This window comes from Malania oleifera, chromosome 11 (genome assembly GCF_029873635.1).
Source record: "Malania oleifera isolate guangnan ecotype guangnan chromosome 11, ASM2987363v1, whole genome shotgun sequence".
NCBI classification, from domain to species: domain Eukaryota; kingdom Viridiplantae; phylum Streptophyta; class Magnoliopsida; order Santalales; family Ximeniaceae; genus Malania; species Malania oleifera.
In genome coordinates, this window is record NC_080427.1 from 531,534 (window position 1) to 542,335 (window position 10,802).

The 10,802-nt window shown below is 39.6% G+C and overlaps 1 non-coding gene across 1 annotated transcript; it reads right to left on the bottom strand.

Moving 5' to 3' along the window:
• Positions 1-7,823: 7,823 nt before the first annotated feature.
• On the bottom strand, positions 7,824-7,929 carry LOC131143664 (small nucleolar RNA R71). The gene has a single exon (XR_009133646.1). It is a non-coding gene; the product is annotated as a small nucleolar RNA R71 (small nucleolar RNA).
• Positions 7,930-10,802: the final 2,873 nt, after the last annotated feature.

Sequence of the window (10,802 nt, forward strand, 5' to 3'; positions counted from 1 at the left end):
AAAGAAAGGAAAAAATGAGATATTTTTAAAAGGTTTTTCTAACAATCTACTGAAAGCATGTAAATTCTATATTAACACTACTCTTACAAAGCGAATCTAAGATCATGAATCACACCTAAACTATCGTTTGGCGCAAGTTATGTTCGGTCAACTATCTTTTTTAGGCTAATGGCTAAGTGGACCATTTGAGGGCATAAAGTAGCAAAGGTGCACCAATCATCCAAAGCATTATCGGGAACTAGGGTATACTCTATCTCATCGATCACGAATCCACCCCGTACATAATTTGTAGCCTAATCCGTGTAAATGACTGAATCCCTAACCAGGCTATCATATCCCCTAGGGTATCATGACTTTCAAATATTTAAACTTGCATGGAAATTAAATGAAAGCATGTAAAGGAAAGCAGTAAAGAAAAGTATGTAAAGATGGCTCAATTGCAAACTTAATAGTCTATCACTAACAATCAAGCATACAACTGAAAACCCTAATGTACTTGTCAACACAAGGAATGAGAAGGCTGTCACAGGCCTTCACAAAACCAAGAATGTAAATCAAAAGTAGTAAATCTACTCTACTTGGGTTCTCAATGGCTTTCTAGGTCTATCACTAACCCAAAAGAGGCTAAAGAGGAACCTTAAGAACATAGACAGAACTTAGTTTTATACCCATTACGGTTTACAAGATTTGAAATTCAAAATAGGAAAGTTTATAGGAAATCTTGTGCAGAAGATCGTCGCTGTTGACCTAGTCACACCCATGCTTTCCCCTACTCACGCCCTGGTCAAGGCTTACAGGAAATTAGGAATTCAAACTTCAGCATCTTTGACCTAGTTATACCAATGGGTCTTGCTGGTCGAGCTGCTGGTTGTGACTTGCAAGATCTTATTCTTCAGAAAAGCTCAGGATCTTAACTTGGTCGCCCTTCATGGTCCCTTGGTCGAACACTTGGTCGAGACCCTTAGTATTTCTTGGCTCAATAGGCTTCAGTATCGCGACCTGGTTGCCCTGGAGGGTCACTTGGTCGAACCTTGAGGCAATCTTTTCTTAGTCTAAACTTTGGAGTCTTCAGCTTGTGACCTGGTCGTCCCTGTGTTAGCTGGTCGCACCACATGGTCGAATAGGGTCTTCTTCTCTTTTGATACATTAAGGCTATAGGGGCTTGGCTGAGCAGCTAATTTAAGCTTTGTGTACTCAAATTACTCCTTTGGCTTCTCGTAATGCATAACTCCTTGGTTTTACCTTGTTTTTCCTAAAACATGAACAAACCTTGCATAACTTCGAACTATGATAAAAAATGGCATTTACAAGATAAAATAGGACAAAAAAAATGTAAATGAGGGCCTAAAATAATGCATTTTAGGTCCTCAACTACCAAAAATAAAATTTATAAACCTAAGTACTCCCAAGTTTAGTAGAACAGTGAGTAAGTTGGGTGTCAATCCTTAGGGACATAGGTGCAGTTATTCGCCACTTCCAATATAGTTTACTACAACTTTGTGTAAAGAAAGTAAAAAGGGGAGATTTTTTAATTTTTTTTCTAACAATCTACTAAAAGCATGTAAATTCTATATTAACATTACTCCTACAAAGCGAATCTAAGATGATGAATCACACCTAGATTGTCTTTTGGTGCAAGTTATATTCGGTCAACTATCCATATTAGGCTAATAGCTTAGTGGACCATTCAAGGGCATAGAGTAGCAAAGGTGCACCCAATCATCTGGAGCACGATCGGGAACCAGGGTATACTCTATCTCAACAATCACGAATCCACCTCGTACATGAACCGTAGCCTCATCCATATATATGACTGAATCCCTAACTAGGCTATCCTATCCCCAAGGGTATCATCACTTTCAAATATTTAAACTTGCATGGAAATTAAATGAAAGCATGTAGAGGAAAGTAGTAAAGAAAAGCATATAAAGATAGCTTCAATTACAAACTCAATAGTCTATCACAAAAAATCAAGCATACAACTGAAAACCCTAATCTACTTGGAAACACAAGGAATGAGAAGGTTGTCACGGGACTTCACAAAACCAAGCATGAACTAGAACAAGAATGTAAATCAAAAGCAGTAAATCTACTCTACTTTGGTTCTCAATGGCTTTCTAATTCTGTCACTAATCCAAAAAGGGCCAAAGAGGAACCCTTAGCACATAGACAGAACTTAGTTTTATACCCATTTGGGTTTACAAGATTTGAAATTCAAAATAGGAATGTTTGCAAGAAATCTCACGTAGAAGATCGTCAGTGTCGACCTAGTCGCACCCATGCTTTCTCCTAGTCGCGCCATTGTCTAGGCTCTTAGAAAATAAGGAATTCAAACTTCAACGTCTTCAACCTAGTCACGCCAATGGGTCTTGCTGGTCAAGTTGGTGGTCAAGACTCGCAGGATCTCATCCTTCAAGAAAGCTTAGGATCTCGAATTGGTTGCCCTTCCTAGTCTCTTGATTATATACTTGGTTAAGATTCTTGGAATTTCTTGGCTTAGTAGACTTTCGTATTGCGACCTAGTTGCCACAGAGGGTCACTTAGTCTATCACTTGGTCAAACCTTGTAGCATTCTTCTTTCAGTCTGAACTTTGGAGTCTTCAGCTTGTGACTTGGTTGCCCCTGTGTTGGCTGGTCGCACCACATAGTTGAATAGGGTCTTCTTCTCTTTTGATACATTGAGGCTCTAGAGGCTTGGCTGAGTAGCAGATTTAGGCTTTGTATACTCTAATTACTCCCTTCGCTTCTCGTAATGCTTAACACCTCAGTTTTAACCTGTTTTTCCTTAAACATGAATCAACCTTGCATATCTCTAAACTATGATAACAAAGGGCATTTACAAGATAAAAGAAGACAAAACAAAGGTAATGAAGACCTAAAATAGTGCATTTTGGGGACTCATCAACGTCGGTTTCTACTGAAGATTCATGAAGGACTTTAGCAAAATTTCTCGCCCCTTGTCCAACATGTTAGTCAAAGATGCACCCTTTGAGTTTGATAAAGATTTTCTCACTTGATTTGAAACTCTTGGGACTCTACTTTTTACTACCCCGATCATGCAATCACCCGATTGGTCTCCCATTTTCGAGATCAGGTGCAATGTGTCGAACTATGCCGTAAGGGCTATGTTGGGGCAATGAGCTGATAAATTGCTTCACGTGATCTACTATGCTAGTAAGACTCTTCAAGGACCTCAATTGAATTACACTACCATAGAGAAAAAGCTTCTAGCAGTAGTCTTCGCACTTGAAAAGTTTCGCTCTTATCTCCTTGGGTTGAAGGTCTTCATATATTCCGATTATGCCGCTTTATGGTACCTTATTACGAAGAAAGAGATAAAACCTAGGTTGATTAGGTGGATTCTATTCTTCCAGGAGTTTTATTATGAGATTTAGGATAGGAAAGGGATGCAAAATCACGTAGCTAATCATTTGTCCTGCATTCTAGTTAAGGGGTCTATTGACCCTTATCCAGTTCGAGACTCCTTTCATGATGAGCAACTCTTTGTAGTGTCTTTTTGGCTCTCATGGTTCACTATGATTGTACACTACTTAGCCACAAGAACCATTCCTTGCGATTGGATACAGTGAGAGAAAGACAAGTTCTTCTCCCAAGTGTGCCATTACATATAGGAAGACTCAAACCTTTTCAAAATCTACCTAGATTCAATCATCCGATGATGTATTTGTGAGAGTGAGTATCCCCGCATACTTGAGTTTTATCATATCTTAGAGTGTAGTGGTCACTTTAGTGGGAAGAAAATGGCGGCCAAGTGCGCCATTACATATGGGAAGACCAGACCTATTTAAAATCTGCCCAAATTTGATCATCCAGTGATGTATTCCCAAGAGTGAGTATCCTCGCATACTTGAGTTTTATCATACCTTAGAGTGTGGTGGTCACTTTAGTGGGAAGAAAATGGTGGCCAAAGTGCTTCAAAGCGGATTATTTTAGCCCACACTTTTCCGGGATGCTCAAGAGTTTTGCAGAGCATGTTTATTGTGTCAGCAGATCAGGAAAATCTCCCAGTGTGAGGTGATGCCTTTGAACTCCATTCTACTAGTCGAGCTCGTTGATGTATGGGGGATCGACTTTATGGGTCCATTCAGACTTTCTAATGGTTATGAGTACATACTTGTGGTGGTGGATTATTTTTCGAAGTTGGTAGAGGTAGTCGTGACTCAAACCAATGACCATCAAGTGGTTGTTAAATTTCTTAAGGGCCTCTTTAGTCATTTCGGTTGCCCTCGAGCTATCATTAGTGATGAGAAAACTCATTTCCTCAATCATCATTTTGCAGCACTCCTTCGAAAATATTCCATCACTCACAAAGTAGCCACTCCGTACCATCCACAGACTGGTGGATAGGTTGAGATTTTGAACCGTGAGATCAAAAACATAATTGAGAAAACTATGAAGCCAGATAGAAAAGATTGGTTGTCTTGGTTAGATGATGCTTTGTGGGCATATAGAATGGCCTACAAGACCCCTATCGATATGTCCCCATATCGGTTGGTCTATGGTAAGGCATGTTACCTCCCAGTTGAGTTAGAGCATCGAGCCTATTAGGCAATTAAAAAGTTCAACTTCGACATGGTTGTTATTGGTTCCCATCACCGCTTCGAAATGACTCGTGTGTTTCCACATGGTGTGGTCGAAATTGAGAATTCAGAGACCAAGACCCTTATCAAGGTGAATGGTCAGCGTCTATAGCCATGTGTGGAGGGGGTTAGCGAGGAGCTCATAAAGGAAATTCTTATTAGTGACCTGGTGCATTTGACTTGAGTGTTTATTGTGTCTGGTTGAAGACAGTAAACTTAGCGCTTTGGGAGGCAACCCAAGTGTTTTTGCTTGTTCTTTGTTTCTTTAGGTTGTACATTGTAGGGTGTGTTTGAGTCTAAAGTCATTAGTTTTGGTTTTAGTTTAGTGTCTCAGTCGACCTAGGTGAGACTAGAGCTTCCCTAGATGCGACTAGGTGCACCCCACATAGCCCTTAATTAGGGAAATATGGCATTATTCATAGACTAGGTCCACTAGGGCTCGACCATCAATCATACCAGGTGCTACTTGATCAACTATTCTAGCCTTTTACAACCTTAACATTCCAAACTCTCATAGAATAGGTCAACCATCGTACAAAAGCACAGCAGGATGGGGCAACCTAGTCGCAGCTATATGCTTCTGGTGACCATCAATTTCTAGAATAGATCGACCATCATTTAACCATCATGCCTATCTAGTGCGACCTGGTCGGCAGCCTCCTTTCCACATTAAGTTAGGGGTTCACTTAGAGGTCAACTAGCCTCAATTTGGAATGACCTGGTCAAGCGTGTGAAATCGATTTACACACGACCCCAATCTGTGATTTGATTTTCTTTTTGTCTTTGTTCCCTGTGTATCGATATTTCTTTACTGTATTCTAGTTTTATGTTGGATGCATTCATGTGTAGGTACACTTGTTTTTTGATAAGTCCCAAAAATACATGATTTTAGACCCTCATTTTCCTTCGTTTATTCTCATTTTATTATATATTAACCCAAAGTTATCATTGTTCAGAGCTATTCAAGGTTTGTTTATCTTTTCAGGAAAAACAAGTTAAAACCATGGAGTTAGATGTTATAAGAAGCTAAGGAGAATTTGGAGGATTCAAAGCTCGAATTTAGTCATTCATCCAAGCTCCAGAAGTTTCAGAGCATAAATGGTCAAGAAGATGATGCTTGACCATGTGGCGTGACCAGCAAAGTATAGGGGCAGCTTAGTCTTATATTGTAGACTCCCAAGTTCAGACTGAGATTAGAATGCTACAAGGTTCGACCAAGTGCTTGACTAAGTTACCCGCTGGGGAGACCAGGTCGAGATGTTGAGACAGAACTCGAATTCAAAAGTACTAAGAGTCTCGACAAAGTGTTTGACCAAGAGACCTTCAGGGGCAACTATGTAAGGAGACTGAGATTTCTTGAAGATCAAGATACAACAAGTATCATCCATCAACTCGACCAATAAGACCCTAAGGCATGACGAAGTCGAAGACATTGAAGATTCAAATCCCTAACATCCCGCGAGACTTAACTAGGGTGCGCACAAGAATGACCGAGGAGTGAATTGGTTGACGACAACGATCTTCTGTTCAAGATTTGTTACAAACCTTCCTAAATTGTAAAAAAGACCTTGTAAACCCTAGAGCCTATAAATATTCGCTACGAACACAAGCTCTGGGTTCCTCTTTGGCCTCTCTTAGGTTAGTGACAAACTTAATATGTCATTGAGAGCCAAGTTAGATTAGGAGTAGCATAGTTTTCAATTCCTATTTTGGTGTGTGCATGAAGTGTTCGACGGCCTGTGACAAGCAGCGGTATTCGTGTGCTATCCGTGTATATTACGCAATCACTCTCTCGTACCTTCTAGCAGTACTGATAAAAGTTTTGAATACAAAACGGATGACCTCTTTACCTTCTTTCTCCTTTACTACTTTTGATTTACTTCTTTCCATTTACTTGCTTTGTATTTGATAAAAGATTGTAGATAAGGATAAGCACTACTACGCATCCATTAGAGGGAAGTAGTTGGCTAGGGAACTGTGGAGGTGTTCGTTATCATTAAGATAGTGTATACTTCCATTCTCGACCATGCTCTGGATGGTTGGTGCACCTTTGCTACCCTGTGCCATTGCTCGACCCTCTCCCTCTGTGGCTTGCATGGGTTGGTACTTCTATCGAAATTTGAAGGAGCACAGTTAGAGGCATGGCATCCAACATCTGATTCAGTCCCCAGCATCGCTTTTTAGGAGTAGGGTAACATAGAAATTTACTCGCTTTCTAGTAGTATAAATTTACTTGCTTCCATTTAATTGCTTTCAAGTAGTTGGTTAGATTTCAACCATTGAAAAAATACCATCTTTTACTTCTTTTTCATAACAACGCTATAATAAAGTAAATTGGAAGTAGTCTAATAATTGCACTTCTAGTCTCCGTGGATCAATACCTGACTACCCATTTTCTACTGAACTTAGGATAGTTAGGTTTATAAATATTATTTTTTGTAGTTAAGGACCCAAGCCTTGCCGAGCCTACCAAATTTTGGCGTCGTTGCCGAGGACTTGACTATGGTTATAAGCCAACTTCCATTTTAGAGTATTACAACCTTGTTCTTTTGATTTGCTTTCCTTTTATTTTCACTTTCTTTGATTAATTTCTATTTCTTTCATTTTATTTTCTATTTGTGAAGTCTGAATCATTGTGCTTAAAAGTGTGTATGTTTTTGCTACATTCTTTGTAACCCGAGATAATTCTCATAAACCTAGAGATTGAAAAATCCCGTAAGTCCCTTAGGAAACCTATCTCCAACCCAAAGAAGGCTGAGTCATCAGAACTAAAAGCAATGGCTTAAAACAACCCCCCGGTTACCGCTGAATAAATCTCGGAACCCCGTGCTCCTTACCTACTTGTGGTGAGAGAGAAAAACCTTCAGTCTCTTAGGGACTACTTTGTACCTAATGCATACACATCGTCGTCTTGTATCCGGTTCCTGGATGTGCAGGCAGTGCAATTTGAGATTAAGACTTTAATCATCTCGATGCTACCCAACTTTCATGAGAACTCTACTGAAAATCCTTATCAGTATCTGCATGAGTTCTTGGAAATTTGTTCCACCATCCACATCCCTAATTTTAGTGATGATGATCTCCATCTTAGGCTTTTCCCATTCTCTCTGAAGGACAAGTCCAAATATTGGTTGATGTCCTTAGAACCGAACTCGGTGATCAACTAGGCCACCATGCAGCATGAATTCCTTAAAAAGTAATTTCCAATTGGGAAGGCTAACCAACTTCGAAGAGCCAACACAAGTTTCTCACAAATGGATGGGGAACTCTTTTTTGAGACTTGGGAGCGCTTTAGGGACCTGCTCTGTAAATGCCCACATCACTAGGTCCCCAAATGGAAATTGGTCCAAACTTTCTGCGAAGGGTTGGCTGAGAGAGAAAGGTCCATGGTTGACACGTCATATAGAGGTACTTTCCTCACTAAGCACAAGAACGAAGCTTGGGTTCTCTTTGAAAATCTAGCTGAAAACTCTCAGCAGCACATAGTTGCCACCCGTAGACTACCTAACCCATCAACCTCTAAATCTAAAGGGATTTATGAGTTGGCTATGAATCGGGACTTAGCTTTGACTCTACATGCTATATCCAAAAAGTTATATCAATGCTTGTCCTTAGGACCGCACATAACAGTGTGTGCAAAGATATGTGCAATATATTCCGACCCTTCCCACACATGTTATAATTGCCCACACGTGCACTCCCAACCTGAGCTTGTGCATGAGGAAGTAAAGGCCACCCACAACTGGTATGATAAACCCTCTAATGACCTATACTACAACACATACAACCCTAGGTAGAAACAATATCCTAACTTCTCATAGAGGCCGCAAGCTCCAGGTTTTCAATCTCAAAGACCTCCACATGCCTCGAATGTTTTGCCTTCACATCCATACCAAAATCTCCAAAGTCATCCGGATTCAACCCCCAGATTTTCAACTGCTCCGCAGCCATCTCCTTAACAACCCAAGAATGATACATTTCAAGAGATGGTGCTGAGGTTTCTTAAGAACATTGAAGCTGATTGCCAAGCAGATCGACAACTCCTTCACTCTCACTCCCAATCCATTGCAAAGCTAGAAACCACTTTAGGACAACTAGCTGCCACCTTGAGTCGGAGAGATGAAGGCAAGTTGCCAATTCAGCCTAGAGTAAATCTTAAGGGACAATATGGGGTGGAATGTGAACTGGACACTGGCTCCTCATCATACTCTGAGCAGGCCGAGGCGGTAACCACATTTTAAAATAGGAGGCTGACAGCCGAACAAGGCAAGGAGCAACTAAGCACGGGGGAGACCTAGGATGAAAAATGAGAAGTTGTTAGCTTTGGTGCAATCCCAAGAGGGGGGTGATATGGAGATTTAAAAAATTTCCTCCTAGGTTAAACTAATCTAACAATAGTATAATGCAACCTAGGAGCAGTCCAAGTATATATGAAATTGAAGATACGATATATTAAACAATTTTTAGTACATGCACCACAATTTCAGTATTTCTCAACTAGATACAATGTAGTGTCAATCAGATATGCAGTATATTCAGCAAGGAAATTAAATCAAGCACAAAGCAGAATATAATGTAGGAAATGTTTAAGTGACACTGAATATGATATCAGGGTTCGGCCAATCCTATTTAAGTCCTCACATTGGCTCACCAGTACAAGGATTACACTTTGGGCTCACTTAATGGGTGGAGCGGCACCTAAATACAACCAGGTCAATTAGCACAGAGCTGACCTCAACCTTTACAAAAAATCCTTCCGAGCTGGATTACCACGCCCTTAGGCCATGCCTGGAATACAATTAATGAACATGAAATTTTTCATACAATTTTAAGTGCTTCTACACAAGCATATATGTACTACAATACAGCCCAGATAAATATGTACTCACAGATGATATGGATTTAATGCTCAGGTGAGATACAATATGTAAACTCTCTAAGATGTATGAGTGTATGTATATGTGAGAGTTCAACATTTGATTCAAGATAAGATATTCAACACACAAATAATCAAAGGAAGTTTAATACAATCCAAATCAAATATCTCAAGGATATTCTAAATGTACAGCACAATAGATATTTTGGATTGAAACTTGCAAAAACAATATCAAGGATTATATGCGAGCTTTCAAGTCTTTCAATTTGAATGTCAAGACTAGCAAGTGAAAAACAAAATCTTCCCAATGAAATATTTATATATGAAATATTATGGGAAAGATTAAACAAGCAAGAACTCTCAAAAATAGATGTTCAAGTAGGTATGAATATGTGAGAGTTTCTGACAAGGAAATGACTTAAAGTGATGCACAATAACTTAATCAAATCTCCCTACTCTTTGCAATTGATTTGCAAGTTAGGGGAACAATAAAGAAAAGCTCTCTTTGTTAAAAATGATTTTTCAAATAAGGTGTAAGAGAGTATGAGCGATTTTTGCTTGAAAAATGGTGGAGTAAGAGCAAATGGAAGTGTAAGAAATTGAGAGAATTTTGTGCGAATCTATTTGCTAATTACTTGCTAATTGAGGTAAATGAGAAGGTATAAATAGTTTCTCCTCAAAAAGTAATCATTGTGACTCAATGGAAACTATTAAAAATGTTTTAAAATAATTTAAGAAAATTGACCCCGTTTTACCAGTCTTAACTACAATAAAATAAAATAAAAAAAGACAACTCGAGAGTTTTAGATGCCCGATCCAAGGTTCGGTCGCCCGAACACTCACAATAGGAAAAGGCAAATTTGAAGTTAGTGTGCCTGAAAATAAGTTCGATTTCCTAAACTGAGGCGATTTTCCAAAAGACTACGGTTCGATCACCCGGTCTAAAGTTCGGTATGCCAAACTCATGTATTTGGTTGCCGAAGGCTATTTTGAACGTGAGGTTTAGGCTGCCAAGTTGGTGGGAAAAGTTAGAGTAGTGGTTGTGGACACTATGGTTAAAATGGTTTGGTTGCCTGAAACCAAGTCAACGTTCTGACTAGTCAAAGGTTTAGTCGCCCGAAATGTTTTGAACACTAGGGGTTCGGTCGCCCGAAACCTTACAATTTTTACCCTTTAAATATAGACTTAAGCCAATTAATTCCCCTTAAAATATATGTTATGTTGGGGACGGAGTTAAGTGTGTGTGCAATGACCTAAGGTCGTTCCAAGGTCTTTTGAGTTAGTCCTAAAAACCTGGCATTAGTTGGCCGAAACCCTAAGGTCAC